Genomic DNA, 18235 nt, shown 5'->3' on the forward strand with positions numbered 1-18235 from the left:
TGAAAATCAATGGGGGCAATGTAATGTTTTACTGTCACAATTTAAATTTTACTACAATACCTCCTTTCAAAACAGATTTCTGCACAACCTGTGCATTTGCACTGCAAGTGGGATATGAGCTAAGGTGCTCTGGAGCACCCACACGTGAATGAACTCGATGAACTTGACTTTGCTTAAAGTTGCTGTTTGCACAAAGTTACTTCACAGTGATCTCTCACTCTGCATGTTGCAAATGACTCACTTCTCTCTTCCTCTGTCCCCACGTCATTCTCTCTGTCTCACTCACCCTCTCTCGTTGTAACATCTGTCGCAAGCTGGAAGCTGCTTCACACCAACTGTGCCTCTCTCTGACTGTGTAGCCTGCCTGCCAGCTAGTCAGCCAGTGTTTTCAGCCCCATTAAACCTCATTGCTGCATTATTATAACAGGTCTATGCCTCTAATATTACTTCCTGGTTACACTGCAAGGCAAAGGCACCTGCTGAGGAGCTGGAGGGCAAAGCGAGGGCAAAGCAACGGTTAAATATCTGTGAGAAATGCCAGATCAGTCTGCGTGTCAGTCTGCATGAGCTGAGACGGTACTCGAGCATCACTTTTCTCCGCAATTCAGCTCATATCTGAAATGCCAACACTTCACATCAGAACTAACACTTTATTACCTCCCACGACCCTTAAAGAAATGAGCAGGAATTGAACATGGATGGAAGGAAAGATGAAGAAAAACATGGTGTAGACAGAGAAACGCTTTGAAAACAGACAGCTGACCACTTTCAACCAGAAGCAGGCTGATTTGAGAAAGCATTATGTGTTGAGTCTTCCTTTTTACCTACCCCTCTTTATTTAATCACACTCGTTTCCTCTTTTAATCCATCCATTCTTACTTACTCTTACTTCACCCACCTCCTTCCAATGCTCTAACTTCCTCCAATCTGTTCATCCTCCCCCTTTTCTCTCCTTTTTTCCCCTACTTGCTATTTGCTCCTCCTCTCTGCTCAGATTAAAACCTAATCTCCTAAAATGGTAGCCTTGCTGTCTAAAACACTATCTGAATGCTTAATTAATATTTAAAGGGCAGAAATTTCCCTCCTCTCCCTTCTCATTCTTTTCCCGTCCTCCTTCCACTTTTCTCTGCTTCTGTGTCATTTTCCTTCATCTCTCATGGCCAGCTCTCGCCGTCTGCATTTCTAACTTCTTTCATCTTGCTCTTCCTTAAGTTCTAATCTTTCATAATGATTGTCTGAGTGTCTAAATGCTCTCTAACGGCTTAATCAATACTTAATGAACATACCATAAATACTTTATGAACCCTAAACCCTGAAATCCCCAGGGTTTCATTAGCCATGGAGATATACACTTTTCTACATCTTCGACATGACTGGAAGCTCACTGAAATCAACACTGGATACTGATTACATCATCATTTAGTTTCTGGTCAGTACATATTATCGTAGCAATGGCAGCTGCAGCTGCTTCTAAGATACGTGTGTTTATGTGTCTGTGACAGACAGATCATTAAAAAATTGTCTATGCAAGATGCTATTTTACCCAGCTGTACATGGGATGTATCTTTTGTAGTAATTCTAACGCTTTTGATACGCCACCCACACATATTAAACTGCTTTGCACTTCCAACTACATGTCAATTTATTCCTAATGGATGTGTGAGTATTTTGAGGGAATTGGGTTTGATATGCAATAGGGCACATGCCTTGATGCATGTTTAATCATCCAGGTAAGAAAATCCCAAAAAGTTGATTCTGGTCATCTGGGCGAAGCGTTTTCAGAGGGAGAAACATTTCATCACTCATCCAAGTGACTTCTCCCACTGAAAACGCTACGCCCAGATGACCAGAATCAACTTTCTGGGAGTGGGGCACATGCTTTCAACTTCCAAACACACACATTTTTCAATCAAAAATAAATAAGATAAAAAACGAGATAAATCCACGCACTCTGTAAATTCCAGTTTTCTGCTCTGGTTAATTGGCTACAAAAGGTCAATTAGCTTAGCTAACCTTTAAAGGATTGCAGTAACGTTCCAGCATCATTAAAACTGTAGTTCAAGGTTTTTCGAGTGATGACATGAGAATATATTCAGAAGTAGAAAAGCTGTTTTCCACTCTGTGACTCTCTAGTGGCTGTGAAGTGGCAAAGAAACCCTGATGACTCAAAGAAATGGCATCACTCTTGACTAAGCGAGAGACTGACTATGTTTCAATGTTTAATTCAATTATAGGACAGTTGTTTTTCTTCCACAGGCTTCTAACACTGCATCTTCACACTCTGTATGACTCATTTCAAGCATTAGGAGATGCCTTTCTAGATAATTGGAGCTACACACACACAAAAATCTCACAGTTACACAAAGCGATTAATCCGTTTACCCATCTATCCATTAATTTACATGTTTACTTGTTTTCTTTTCCCTCTTTTCTTGGACTTCTCCCCTGTCCTGGCATTGCAATTTCAATATGGCTTCTTCCACTCTTCTCATGTTTTACTCACTCTGTCTCTACTGTGTATTAAAAGGCCAGTAATTCGTCACAAAGTGCAGTTCCTGCTGCACATCAGTGTGCAGGCTGCTCGTCTTCCAGCCGCCCAGAGCTGGAATCAATCACCCAATCCTGAGACACTGAAACCATCAGGGAGGGTCAGACAGAGGAGAAAGAGACACAAGTACATGGAGAGGAAGACAGAAAGAGTGTAGGTGGACATGCAGACAGAAAAGCCTTGTGTGGATTAAGTAAACATTTCCTTGACTGGATACAGACAAAAAGGTTTCATAAGTTGAACAATTTAATTTCCCTTGGGTGTGATTTGAAATAAGAAGAACAGAAATCATGAGATAGGCGACATCAATAGACTAAACAAAACGCTGGTCCAGATGTAACGTTCCATCAGTCATATTGCTTTTTTTTTTGTTGCTGTTTATTCTTCAAAGTGACCACACAAATGTAACTTATGAGTGTGGGCCTGATTCCTAGCAGCTGAGCAGAAGTGGTGTCATTTCCTGTGGTTATGTGGCTGTTGTTGCTTTCTTTTTCATCCCAAGTTTCTCATCTTATGCGAAGCCAGCAGAAACAGGTGAGTGATCCCTGTTGGGATTAAGACTATGCTTTTAGCTGACTGGTAAAAAGTTTGAGGATCCTCCTTGAGAAGTTTTTAAAGAAAATATATAACAAATGTTACATTAATTCTTTATAGCCGATTGCTAGAACGCAAGGTAATAAGCCAAGGAAGATAGTACTATAACACAAAAATCCAAGCACAAGGATGATACACACAAACACCTCCACAGCCCACCCTGTGTGCACATTGTACACACACTTCTCTCTCTATTTAGTTCTCCCTTTCTTTCTCTTCTGTAGTACTGAATGCTGTAATCAACACTAATGGGACTCAGCTGTTGGCCAGTCTAATTACCTGGAATGCAGACAGATGATCACTGAAGCAGGCCTACACACACACACAGTCAGGTTTCCATCACTTCAGAGGACATTACATTAACTTCATTTCCTAAAGACCGACTCTAACCTAAATCACAACCAATATCTTCCTTCGAGTCCTTATCCTAACTCAAACCTAAAATTAAACCTTAAGTCTTCACCCTAAAATGTAATGATTTGCCTAATGGGGCTTTGAGTTTATCCCCAAACATGTCTTCACAATGTGATTGTGTAATTTGTCCCCACAGTATAATTAATACCACTGCACACAGACACACACACTGCAGTATTTTACTTTCATGCACCTGCCACTTTTTGTGTGTGTGTCTCTCTGCAGTCTTGGTTTTATGTGGTGTTTTGGCGACATGTGCTTTTAGAAATTGCGTGTGGATGCATTTGCAAAAAGTCAGTAAGAAGCAAATACATTTAGCTTCTAACTGTTTATGCTTCTTCTCCTACTCAGGAAGTCCAAGTAAAAAGCCTAGTAGAGAAAAATCATGTTGTTAAATTTACACAAAACCTCTTCACTCTTTATGCCTCAGTTTTATATTAACCGAACGATTCCAGTGATTTTCCCTAGCTATATTTTCCCATTAATTTCACTTGTGCCATTTACCTCTAACCAACGACTGGACAAAGAAAAACTTCTTGAAGGAGCTGAGAAACAAGGAGAAACAAAAAGTAAAATAACCTTGAGTTAAGCCTTTTTTTTTTTCTGCCACGGTTGTGACAGAGCAACACCTAGTACTCTGAAAGCCTCACATAATGCAATATACAATAAAAGGATCAAGAATTTGTACCTTTTACAGTAGAAATAGGGCACACTGAAATGCTGTTAAGGACATAAAACATTTCACAACAACAACAACAGCTTCCAGTCTCACGAGATAGAACAACAAAGATATTGTTAAGACTTAAATGTTCATAAAAATAGAGAGTTTGAAACAAATCTTTTGTATGTCTGATGAATGTGTCTGTGTCATCCGAGGCCTCATCAGCCTGATGTCATACTGTCTGCCTGAGGAAAGAATGGGCTCGGGGGAAATCCTCAATCTAAATGATTAATACAACCTGGAACCAAGGCGAGGACTTGTCTGTCACTCTGCAGGTACACAGAGTATGTAACACCTTTGAGTATGTGGGGTGGGGAACGATGTGTGTGTGGTGGGTTGGGGTCAGCATTTGAAGGGCTGTTTAAAGCTACTTCAGAGGGATTTGTTAATGATTACAACTACATAGACAAACACACACCCAGAGGTGTCACACTGACTGCAAATGATCAAGGCAGAACTTCTGGAGAGGAAGTGATGGGTAAACAAAAGAGATGAGCAAAAGGAAATTTTAAATAGATGACAGAATGATTATTTATCACATGACTGCAGAACGCATGTGAAATATACATGTTACCAGTTCTGGGCTGGACCCCTTTAACCTTTAGAACTGCTTTGAGCCACAGGGGCAACAAGGAGCTGGACACCTCAGATTTTGGTCCGTATTAACACAACATCACACCTGCTGCAGATTTGGCAGCTGCACATCCATGATGCAAATATCCCATTCCACTGCATGCCAAAGGTCCTCTACTGGTGACTGTGGAGTCCATTAAAGTACAGTGAACTCATTGTCATGTTCAAGAAACTAGTTTGAGATGGTTTGAGCTTTGTGAGCCTTATCCTTCTGGAAGCAGCCATCAGGAAATGGGTACACTAAAGGCATGGACATGGTCAGCAACAACTGTTCCAAAAAACAAACAACCCCCACCCCAAAACCAATCCCCCAAACTATTATACCACCTGCCAGGTGGTGGTTAAAGGACAGAGCTACGCTTTCAACTTTTTTATGCCAAATTCAGACCTTACCATCCAAATCTTGCAGCAATCGAGACTCATCAGATCGGGCGATGTTTTCCAATATTTTGTTGTTCAAAATGCAGCCTCATTTTCCTATTAGCTAACAGAACGCTGTGGTCTTCTCCTGCTGTAGCAGATGCTCTTCTGCAGGTATTGTCTGTTGCATTCTTATCAGCTCATAGCGGTCATCCCATTCTGGCATCAACAAGGCATTTTCACCCAGAGAACTGATGTCCACTGGATATCTTCTCATTTTCAGAAGATTCTCTGTAAGCCTTTGCCAATTCAAAGTCACTTAAATCATCTTTTTTCCCTCATTTTGATGTTATTTCAGGCAATCTTTTAGGAAGGATCAGATCCTGAGTGCTTATATTAAGTATAGTAATTATCATTCTTGAAATTGTCAAATATCTAAACTACAACACAATGCTGATTTGTTAACTGTGCCCCTACGTTCTCTAATGAGCAAAACAAGTGTTTTGTGTTAACAAGCAACAATAACCAATTATAGCTACTGGAGTTTTCATCAGTTTTCATTCTTTTTTTTCTTCAAATAAAGTCAGCACTTTGCACAGGAGTGTTTAAGCTTTATAACACCCTGCAGTGTGTCAGTAAAATGCAGGGAGAAGTCACAAAGACAATCAAAGATTCAAAGCCTGCAGTCCTGGATACATGGTCTGCATCCTTCACAGTAACTCTGCTACTCGTAATACTACTTTAACAGATTAAAACAAAGTGGAGTTCAGCTCCTAAATTCACTCACACATTACCTCTTCCACCCCCACTCTCTCTATCGCTATCTTTCACTGAATTGTTCCTTGATTGTCTGTCTATATTGGAGCATTTCATTAGACAAATGCAATAAACCAGAAGGCCTGCTGGATAATCATTGAGGAAGCACTTTCTCGGATAAGGAAAGCGAAAATTAATAAAGAAAGTTTTCAGACAAACTTATTAAAATGCATTTTTTTTCCTTTGTCTCCCCCCCCCCCTTTTCTTAAATGGTATGTAGCTTGTCAGACAAAGCACTAGAAAAATAAGTGAAGAGCCACAGCCAGAGAGAAAACAAATTAAAAGGAAACTACAATTTCTTTTTTAAAAAAAAGGTCCTGAAAAAATCAAGTGAAGGGAAGATTTGTGCTCTTGGCAGTGATTAAAACACTCAGAAGCACTGGCTAAGCGCTTCTGAGTTCTGAATCAAACTCTGAAAGAAGATGAGAGGTATCCAACGATGTATTTGTTCCCCCCCATTATTTCATGTTACATGTAAAAATGCCAAGATACATAAGCGTAAAGGAAGCTGCCGTTTGAAAACTGGTGCAGGAAAAATACCATCCAATTCGTTTCATCTTTATGAGAACATTTTTTGAGAAAATGCATGAAAAATCAAAGTATAAATGCAGGATTTTAAGGCAAGAGTTCCAACTGTATTCTCAACTTCATTGAATTGCCATAAAAGTCAAAAAAATGTGGCTGTCATACCAGGGTATGTAACACTTGTAGTACTTTATGAAAGGAGCAGAAATTTTGACGAGCTGGTAGATTTGCTGTATAACGGTTAAGCTGTCTGTGTCCGCCCACACCTTCCGCTGGCCTCGGCTATAAAGTTCAAGAGGAGAGAAATACTGGTTTACACTTCAATAAAAGACCTTTTTCATCAACTCTGCTCTTCTGACTACATCTGTCTCGCTGTAATCCAACCATCAAGGTCAAGTATGTGTATGTGCGAGGGTATGTGAGAATGACTTTGTGTGCTGCAAGAAGGCAAGTTTAATCTCAGGGCAATCAAAATAAAGGAAAACAGCATTAGTGCAACTTTCCTCCACAACTTTGAATATTTATTTTTCCTAACTGTGATTCAATCAAAGTGGCCTGAATGAAAAGTGTTATTTGGGTCAAAGCACTAGCATCTAATCTAATAGTTGCACTTCCATCATTTCACTCTTAAACATTCACACCTACTTTCCTGCACAGATCATTTTTCTGTAAGAGGCCACTGAGCAGCTCTAATGGAGTTCTGGGGTTTCATTTTCTCAAGGACACTGTGCAGTTTAAGTTAGCTTAGCTCTTCAGTGCCAAACACACGTTAAGCTAAAATGCATACTTCTGACCTTATCTTTAATTCTCAGCATGTCTATCAACTTTTTAAAAACAGAAATACACTTATTAGACACACAAGTCTACACAAGTGACTGAGCAGCCACTAGAGGATTTTTTTGCCCCAATACAAACACACAAACATGTGTACACATCTGCCAGTTGTGTGTTTTGTGCTTTCACATGACACTATTTCATCCTGATCAATGCCTTTGTCCTACAGACCCAAAGCTCAAAAGCTGTGGCCTGTTGCCATGGTTATCTCTATTTGAAACCAGAGGGATTAACCTCTGTTTGGCTTGGGAGAGAGACAGGAAGATAGAAAAAAATGAGACAGAGGAGCAAAACGAGAGGGAAAAGGTGTAGGAAAAACAAGGAGGAGTGAGAAATCCAATGAGTAACGAAATAAGCCAAAGTGACAATAATAAACAGAGGGCCAGAGACACAGCAGTGTCCATTAACCCCCCAAAATGTGACGTGTTGTTTTTTCCCCCCCAAAGTTTTCTGCACCACAGGGAGTATAAATCAACAATCACACTGCTGTTGGGTTGTTTTGATTAAGTAAAAATAACTGAACAAACACTGGGTACCATGAATTGTTTTTTCCCCATATTGTTTTTTAAAGCACATGATTCGAACAGTTTTTTTTAATAGAAAGAACTGGTGTACCTGCAATACCAGAAACATAATCAGCACTATAATGTTACAAGTGACAAAACATAAAAACAAATCTGTGACTGACTTTATTTACATCTGTAATACTGCCAACTTGATCCCCTTCTTAAATTTTTCTTTTGGCCCAGCTCTGTTGATTTGGGCTACACAGAAACCACTGTCACACAGCACATTTCAAAACTAAATATTGGGATTCTCTCACTGAGATGTTGCCTTTTCATTTTCAGTTGTTATGCTTTGTTGTGAAAAGCAACAAAAGCCATAGATGTTACACGCTCAGAAAAACATAGTACAGCAAATGATCCTCTTTCTCAACTTCAAGAGTGAGAGTTTGAACCAAGGGCTCTGGCTGCAGAGTGTCTGTGTTACAGACACAGAAAGCACATGTAGAGACATTTAATGGAATTAATGTAACATGGAAGCACAAAAAAGAATTTCAGCTGCAGCCGTTTTGCATCAGGAGATGGGCTTTTGAAGATGCAACTTCATTTGCAGTATGTGGTCGCTGTGAAGATGCGTTTTCAGTGCGTGTTGCTGAGGAGCTAGGATGAGAGAGTAGAGATTTTCTTGCCATCTTTTGATGTCGGGACGAGTGCACAGTGGGGCCAGCTGACAGCTTGTTGGGCCAAGGTTATTTACTTTTAGAAAGGGAAAACCAGCCTGAGTCAGCAAACACTAAAGGGCAGTCACACATACGCAGATTCACACACACTCACGCGAAGACACATGCACATACAGATGAACATGAGCATGCCTATGTACGCGCATCCCACCCTTGCCGAACTACACACCTACACATGCAGCACCAAGAGTTTAAATAGTCTCATCACAGGAACACCATTGAGAAAACAGCAGTCTAATTACCACCATATCCTCTACCAAGGACACCTCATGATGGCAGGCTCACACTCATCTATTCATTTTACATGTACAGACCACATCCTCCCCTCTTACAAAGCCATTATGCCTTAACAAGGGTTCTTAAACCCTCCCAGTCCAAACTGAGCAGGTTTAGTGTCCTCCTGAGACAGAACCTTGTTAAAGCTGCGTCATTAGGAGCAGCCGCAACAACCTGGCCTGTCTTCTATTTCAGGGGCATTACCCCAAATTGTGCATGTATAGGATCTGATAACCAGGAATAAGCAGTGAAATAATTAATAATAACCCCACTACCAACACACACACACACACACACACACACACACACACACACACACACACAGGAAAAACCAGAAGCAATTACATATGATTTATTATAATAGTATGCATAGCAGCAGAGAGCCAACCACCCTTATATTTAACATTCATAGGATGAGCCAGGAATTTTTACCCTCATGCTGAACTTTGGTTGCTAATGTCCAATTTCCTTTCTCTAGTCAGAATGTGAACGTTCCTGAAAAAGGACAGCCAGTGGCTGTCATTAGGATTCTCAAAGTTCTTGACATTATCAATCATTTTCATTTTTAGTTGTACCCTCAAATTAAGCCAGCCAAAGGTCATAATGATGGAGTCTGGTCATACGGCTCTTTTATACTGAGCAACATTATTTATGTCCTTACCAAGCATTAAATCAACTTGGCACATTTACAGAACTGATTATATCAGCTTTAATATAAACAAATTCATTGACATTTAATATATCAGTTTATCTGTACTGATGTTCCACCTCTACAATCTATTTGCATTTTGTTTGTATTTGCATCCAATATAAATCTGAAGCATTTGGTGTGTATCTAGAAAAAGATCTTGAAATGAAACCTGGGGAACATCATGTTAAATTGCTAACTTTTTCAATAAATCTGAAACTAAAATTAGAGATACAATCAAACAGATGACAAGGCTCATATACTTTCAGTAAGTAAAATAAGTACAATTTTGTTTCTATAGGACCTCATCAAGATAAATATCAAAGTCCTTCATACAAAAATATTAGAAAAAAAAAGTTAGCCTAAAGTATAAAAATATGGTTTTAAAAAGAGATCCATGCTATCGAAACACATTTTTGTAATACAAAATCTATAAATCAGATCTCAAATTATGAGGATTTTGCCATAAAAATACAAACCTCCTTAAGGAGTTACAAATAGACCCTCAATCAATCAATTTTCCCGTAGACTCCTGGTGGAGCATAGGGCCGCAACAACACCACGCCACCGGACTCCTTTCTGGGCCGTTCTCTTCAGCTGGGTCCACGTCATTCCGGCGGCCTTCACTTCGCTCTCGACAGATCCTCTCCATGTCTGTTTGGGTCTCCCCATACAAATAGACCCTGGATAATTAAAACTTCTGACATCTTGATTCTGTTGTTTTCGTTGCTACAGAGGTATGTGGTATCACTACACCAAGATCTAAAGAGCTCTCTAAGGCCTTCAAAAATAAGCTCTGTCTAGCTTTGAGTCTGGCAAGTGACCCTCCACCGCCCCACTCTTCTCTGGAACAGACTGTCTGATGCCTAAAGAAGTCTACAAGAACAGAAAAATTTGGTCACACTGAACTGCAAGTAACTCGCAGAGCGCAGATCAAAGAACTTTTCAGTACAAGAATGTCAAACCGGCTGTGAAGTATGGCGGCGGAAATGTTATGCTGTTTGGGGTTGCTTCACTGCATCAGTACACAATCTGCAGTCTGATTCCGTTACACAAAACAGCTTAACTATTAAGCTTAAGTGGAACTTGAGTTTTTACTTGAATAATAATAAGAACATTAGTACATCCTCAAACACATGGCGAAAAGAAGAAATAGATAATCATGGAATGACCTATTGCAATGGAAGGGATTTAAGAAAACTTGTGTCAGGGACACAAGGATAACTCTACAAAACTCCAAGCAATCATTCTGCTAAGTGGGCAATACTCTTTATCGATGTTTTTGCTCCAGTCAAAATTGGAGAAGATGTTAAACAGCTAAAGTTTGCCTGAGCGATATGCAACGAGAGACAGATGATGCAGACGAAGAACAGTTTATGCAACAGGAGCGAAACAGACTGCACAATAATAAATGTTGACTACGATGGACTGCAATTTATTATGTATAGTTTAATTGGAACCTTGTATTACAAATGTGGTGGAGTAGCTATAACATAACTAAACCCTCCATGTGTGAAATTGCACATAGTAAATAATCATTAGAAAAATACAACAGGACCAAGAGCTGAGGTAATTAACGCAATACATCTCTAGCATACAAGTGCCATTATTTTCTCTGAAACCACAAATCCTTCATCTGAGTAAATGTTACAAGGACACCCAACTCAAATGTTATCGTCCCACTGAGTGGTCATTATCAGCTGTAATCAGTCTCAAAGATATCGCCACCAGGCATCCAAGTAACAGCAACTGGTAAGCATTGCAGGTGTCCAACTCAACAATCACCACAACTCTCTGTGCACCACCCTCTAAATCAACAAGCACAAATGACTTCAAGGATTTCAGTGAAGAGATTTTTCGGTCGCAGCAGATGGCCGCCCCTCCCTGAGCCTGGTTCTGCCGGAGGTTTCTTCCTGTTAAAAGGGAGTTTTTCCTTCCCACTGTCGCCAAAGTGCTTGCTCATAGGGGGTCATATGATTGTTGGGTTTTTCTCTGTATCTATGAAGCGCCTTGAGGCGACTTTTGTTGTGATTTGGCGCTATATAAATAAAATTGAATTGAATTAAATGAAGAGGCAGAATGGAGATATGTAATTGAAATGAATAAATACTTAAAAAATAGATAAGTGAAGAATAGTCAGACTGCATGGAAGAGCGAGAGGAAAAGGCTTCATTGGTTTTCAGTGGGCATGTACAGACTCAGACGTACTAAAAGGTTACAGCATTTGATTTGTGATATATTCCACTCTAAAGGCTCTGTCTCTGTCTGGAGGAGCAGTTTGGCTACTGCTGTCCACAAAGTTTGATCGATGGCTGAATTATGCCATCGGATTGCGAACCTAGCCGACTATGCTGTCTGCCCAATGACAAACAACGAACGTGCCTGGCCACCAATAACAATGAGAGATGTGAGGACCGAACAGCCAATCAAAAAATAGAAGCAATAGTGTCCCCATAAAAAGGGACCTTTCACACAGCCTCTCTCACTGCCATTAATATACTTCACTCATATGTATTCCACTGAGTGTGTGGGGGGAAAAAAGATTGTAAATGCAGCGCCACCCTTTTCTTCCTCACACCCTCCTTTTCTGCTAGCCTTTTATTTCCTTCTTATACTTCCTCCCTCTCAGAGTTCAGGCTGCCCACTCCACATATACTCCATCTCTCTCCACCCTCCCTTGCTACAGTTTGGGCTTCCCACTCCCTCCCTCCATCAATCACCGCACGCACCCTCCCTCGCTCCAGCAGCCCACTCAAAGGCTAATTCCACAGAGGGAGAAAATGTGAGGATAGGCATTTTATAGTGTTTTCCAGTTATCTCCGTCCTTATAGAGCTGTTCTCAACCCAGCTCCATCAAACCAAGCACCACCCCCACTCTCTAGCTGCCTACTCCATCCCTCTGCTCATGGCAGTACTTCCCTCATTCGTCTTTGTTTTCCGTTCTCTCGCGGGTAATGCTGGGGTGAAACCAAATCTGAAGGGTTTTTCTTAATGAGCCATTCAGTAGTTGAAAAGCATCTTACTCTAACAAAATGACTGAAAATTGCTTGAAACGTATTATGTAATTCCTCTAAAATAATATAATTTCACATGTTATTGCTGTAGCTGATTGCGTTGCATTGCTGAAATATGAGGCTATGAAGATGTAATGCTTTCATTCACCACCAAACAAATCGCGCATTTGCTTGGGAATCCATCCTTTACTGACTGTCTTCTTAAACATGACAAACTTCAAATTCATCCCCAACCTGTACTGATGTTAGCAAACATGATTCATATGGGCCTGATTCCATTTCCATGACGCTCTCACTCTATTTTAGTTCTCTTTCAAAGTGACTCAGATTTACTACAATGTACTGGCTGCGTTTATAAATCAGATGGCAATTATTTGCAAATCATCAGAATCAGATAGTGCTTGTTTAGAGACAAGTGGCCTCCCACCTGTGGATTCGCTTTGGTCCACAAATACTTGCAATTGGTCACCAAACGTGAAAATAAATCAGTGCAATCAGTGGCCAACCAACAATTTATCCCAGTCAAAAGCACCTTGCTATTCTTTTTCTTGGCCATTACACCAGCTTCATAGTGCAGTAGTTTGTACATTTACACAACAGGCGATAGATCCCAAGTTTGAGAATAGGAGGAAACAAATCCCTAAGAAGGTTGTGTCAGGAAGAGCATGTGTTGTATGGAGCCACATCAAAAATGTGGCTCCATACAACCATCTGCTGTGAGGAAGGTAAGATGTCTGGGAAAAACAAAACAAAAACTGTGATTGAGCCACCAGCAACCATCTACACTTCACTCGTGATGTCAGGGATGCAGGGATCTGTAGAATTCATGTGATAGCTACTGCTGCCCACAGAGACTACAAAACATATAGCAAATTAAGAGCTATGAAGCTAATAACTTAAGTTAACAACCAGGGACTTTGATCTATACATACATATATGTACACACACACACGCTCATATATAATGTCTCTTTTGCTAAATTGCCTCATCAAAAGACCTATGGAGGACTCAGTACAGAACAACCCATGATAGCATTTGCATTATCTAAGCCGCAGCATTTGGTGTAAGCAGCAACAAGTTTGCCAAAAAAGAAACTAAGTATCCTCTGTTTTTATTGCCTGCTCTGCCATCTCAAAAAAGGCAAGCATTTTACTGATATTACTTTTGTTAATGAAGTATTTATGAGCCAGGGCCTTTCGAAAGAATGCTTTTTGGCTGCATATCGCATAAGCTCAATAACCTCAGGTTCTTGCAATCTATCCTTTAGCGGTACTGTACACTGGGGAGGGAGAAAAAAAATGTCACGAACGGATAATGAGTCACTTATGTTTTAGTAACATCTTCAGTGTTTACCATTTTTGTTATTCAACTAGAACGTTGACATTATACAGATTTATAAAGGTCTCTACCAAAAACAGTATACATGTTCTCGTGTACTCTTTATGCTCATATACTAAAAGACTTCAGTTCTGTTTTCAGTACTCTAACATTTACTGTTGTGCAAGTAATCTTTTTTGATGGCATAATACACAACTTAGTAAAGCAGTAAAATGAAGAAACTGTTATGTGTCACTAGGAATTATCATGATTACTGTAATGATGAGAAATATTTTTTCATTAGCAATGCAACAGCGGCGCATTAATCACCCAAACACCTATATTCATCTTCATTTTCCTCTCAGTCTCCCTTCCTCTCACGCTCTCTCCCCCATCCAGTCCATCTCTTTCTTTTGTTTTCTCACTTATCCACTTAACTCCTACATCTCTCTCTCTCCCATCACCCTCTACGCACACTAACATAAAAAGACACATGCACATACACGCGCACACAAAGCCAAGGGATGGTAATGCAGGGTTAATATGATTGGAAAGCAGCTGATGGTTGTGCACATTCAGGCCAGATTACATTTAATTCGATTGGATTTCACTCACTAGGATCCCTCCCATTCCTATTTTCCTTTCTGTCCTCCTCTTGAATGTCCTCTTCCTGCTATTGTTTGGCTAGGAGCTGTCAGGTCTAACAAAAAGACAGTAAATTCAGCTTTGTAACATCCTTAACCACTCAGATCTGAGCAACTTGCAATGCAAGTTGATGGCATGTTTTTTTTTAAAGAATGTAGAAATATTATAGTTGATATCTCTGAACACAAATAGAGAATCCAAATACATTTTGTTTAACTGCACAGAGACAACCTTCTTTGTCATAGCTGTGTATTCAAAAATAATCTACATAGTTTATAAAAAGAAGAGTCCTCTAAAGAGATGGGTCACTTCAGATTTTACAACAAAAGAAAGGAACATTACCATTATCACCTAGCCCAGGGTTTTCAATTTAAAACTTGGCTTTTCAGTCACAGGGTGCTCTTTACAAAGCAGAATAACACCAACATTTACATTATATGTGCTGGCTGGTGAAAGTATTCAGGTGTATTACTGTATATCTGGCTGACAAAATAAAAAATACACTCAAACAAATGGCTGAAAGAAAAAAAAAAAAAAAAAGAAGAGGAAAAAACAAACAGGTTAAAAATAAGGTGACATGGTTTCCAGAAACAAACGGATAACAGAGTGATAGACAAGCAGGAAGCAGAGTGGGGGAAAAAGAAATGCTCCTGTCTTCCTGTGTATGTGTTTTTGTCTGGTTCATCTTTATTTTATGTCTCAGTTGGTCCTGCTGGCCACCTCTTCCCATCACTAACCTCAGCTGTCAGACACACACAGACAGGCACATAAAAGCAGTACACATGCAAGAAAGCTTGCACACACCGTTTATATCAGTAAATAAAATCCGGGGGAGCGAAGGAAGAAAGGTAAGAAAGAAGGAAAGAAAAAAAGAAAAAAAAAAGAGGCAGATAAATGACAGTCAACCAGTGTCGTTAACTTTACGAGTGCCCGTTTTCTTTCTACCCTTCACACACTGTCCTTTCTCAACCCTGTAACTAACGACTCTGGAGGAGGCATTGCAGCACCTGCTGCACACATACACACACGGTTTGGGGGAAACGTACAACAGAGGAAATGGGGGGAGGGTGTGTGTGTGTGTGTGTGTGTGTGTGTGTGTGTGTGTGCGCGCGCGCATGGGGGGGGGGGCAACTAAACCAACCCCTAAAATAGGATTAAATGGTGGGATTGGGGGTTAAAAAAGAGAGAGAGAGAGAAGTGAATACAAAGACAGGAGGTGCCAAGGACAAAGTGGAGGGGAGAAGAAAGAAGGGAGAGAATAAGGGAGGGAGGTGTGAAGTGTCACTGCCAGTAGTACCATCTCTCTAATTAGCATAGTGACCTTGGCCCTGTGTAACTGTTATTATATACCCACCCACCCACACACACAGGGGCTTAGGTGATTTTGTGCTTGCAAAATAAAATAATGCCCTGATATGAATTTTAATATTCAATACTTTCACATTGCTGAATGTTCTTACAGGGCTACACATGCTTTTCACAAAACATTTTGTAGTGTATAAAATGCAGAGAAGCACCGATTCACATATTGGTTAAAAATCAGAGCTAGAATTTAAATCATTCGCTGTACTCTGTGTAATAACGTTAGGGGGATTCAACCTACAGATACTCTTACAAAAAAAAAAGCAAGAATGAGGCTGGGAGACAGAAAAACTAACTGTGAGTGAGCTGGCGAGAGCGTGAGGGAGTACAGCTGTAGAAGTAATCATCTTTCAGGTCAACAGTAATTACCAAGAAGACTGAGGAAGTGAGTATAGGACACACGCACATACACAGTTTCTTGTCTCTTCTCTCATCTTGGCTTGCTGTGTTTTCTTCTCGTCTCATTTATTTCACAACCAAAACATGCACCTGCTACAAAAGAAGATGTCAGTGCAAGCTGCAGGGTTTAATGGATAAAGGTTTCTCGCAGTAAATCCAGTTATATACACACTAGCAGTCTAATCTTGCTTCAACTGTGCTCTAATTAATTCATGAGTGATGTCAGGAAGTTACTGTAATCACGGCTAACACGGACTGCTTACACTGTGACATATACTGCTGCTTCCAGCTCTATTTTAAGCTATTTCCAGCGTCTTGCCCTAAATGCAACCTCTCAGCACAAGCCCCCTACATCTCTTACATTATCTGTCATGCAGCATGATGGTTCCCGTGTTTGGTTTTCCTGCTGCCCATTGATTCGTTTCTGTCGTCTGTCATGTGTATAAACCTGTCTGACATTTCTGATTCGTTGTCTTGACAGACCAAACTGCTGGTTCGGCATTTAAACAAACACGCACATAACACTAGGGATGGCTATAAGCATTATGTGGTGTAGTCCATTTCTCTTCTGAGCTCCTGTAGGCACAAATGCTTACATCTATGACATATCATCTTGTCTCCCGTGTAGATTTATTTGTCCAACAATGGCTCTTAAAAGTGTTTTTTTTTTATACAACGCAACTTTTAACTATTTATACCGTTGCAGAAGAAGTTAAGCAAAACCTAGGTCCTGGGATCTGTAGATTCACAATCATGTTTGCCTTTTCCTTTTTTAATATAAAGAAAGGAAAAGCGAAAAGATATTTTAAGTACCAGATCCACAGATAAGCAATTTCCATGCTCTTCTTGTCTCTACAGATTCATTTTTTAATTCATCCTTCCAAACAAGGTCAATGATATAGTACTTCCTCTCAAAACCTATTCTATCGCCAGTTACTATGTTCAAGTCTCTTCCAATCAGTTTTAAAAGGCAGTAGAGCTCATGCTTTTTACTGTATCAGAATATAGTAAGCCTCCGTGCTTCCTGGTAGCTGGGAGTAATTATAAAATAAGAATATAAAGTTGTGAGATATAATTTTTATACTGTATAGGCTGCATAGATCAACACTATGAGACTTTGATACAGGTAGGAAAAATGTACGTAAAGAGCTTCAGGGAGCATCATGAAATATCCCACACCATTTATGTTCTCAATATGGGATTCTGAACAAATGCTTTCAACACAGAATATGTTTTCAGATATTTAAAAGTGATATGCATATGGCATGCTTGGCTAGATTTATCTTTGCAGATTGGATGCTATGACATTTAAGGCCAGCACTGGCTCAGTAGTGACGCTATCCAAACATCCCGAAACCCCAAAATAGGTAATATTTGTCTTAGATGTTTCATCCCCCCTTACAAAATGTTCAAGGTTAGGCTTGAGATGGAACATCCTCCATCAGTGTTTTAAGACGGTAAGATTTATTTACTGCTCACTGATCTGGGAAAGTTATGTGGGACGTCAGCAGCTCTTCTGCATAATTAGTTTATGAAACTGTAAGAAGTCTGTAATTTCATTTGAAATGGACTCTTTGCCCTCCATTCCATCCCTCCAGAGAACTCAATCTCCAAGGAGTCGAGGGTTCTCCCCTCTATAACAGCTAAACACATCAATCCTGCTCCTCCCTATCCCAATACCCCTCCACCCACCACCCCTAAGCCTTTACGAACAAAATAAGAGATGGAAGTCTAATGAAAAGAGGTTTAATAGAAGAGCAAGGCAAAGGTGGCTCAAAGGCTTGCTGCTGTTTAATTCAATGGGATGCTCTCGGTGCCTGAAGACTGGCCCATTTTTAATTGCACT

The 18235-nt window shown here is 40.1% G+C and overlaps 1 protein-coding gene across 4 annotated transcripts in view; it reads right to left on the reverse strand.

Annotated features, from left to right (window-relative positions):
- rbms3 (RNA binding motif, single stranded interacting protein) overlaps positions 1-18235 on the reverse strand; it is a 164682-nt gene that overhangs the window by 46364 nt on the left and 100083 nt on the right. The gene's annotated exons all lie outside the window — the stretch shown is intronic.

Source organism: Perissodus microlepis, chromosome 11 (genome assembly GCF_051167445.1).
Source record: "Perissodus microlepis isolate ML-2025 ecotype Zambia chromosome 11, ASM5116744v1, whole genome shotgun sequence".
In the NCBI taxonomy this organism is placed as follows: Eukaryota; Metazoa; Chordata; class Actinopteri; order Cichliformes; family Cichlidae; genus Perissodus; species Perissodus microlepis.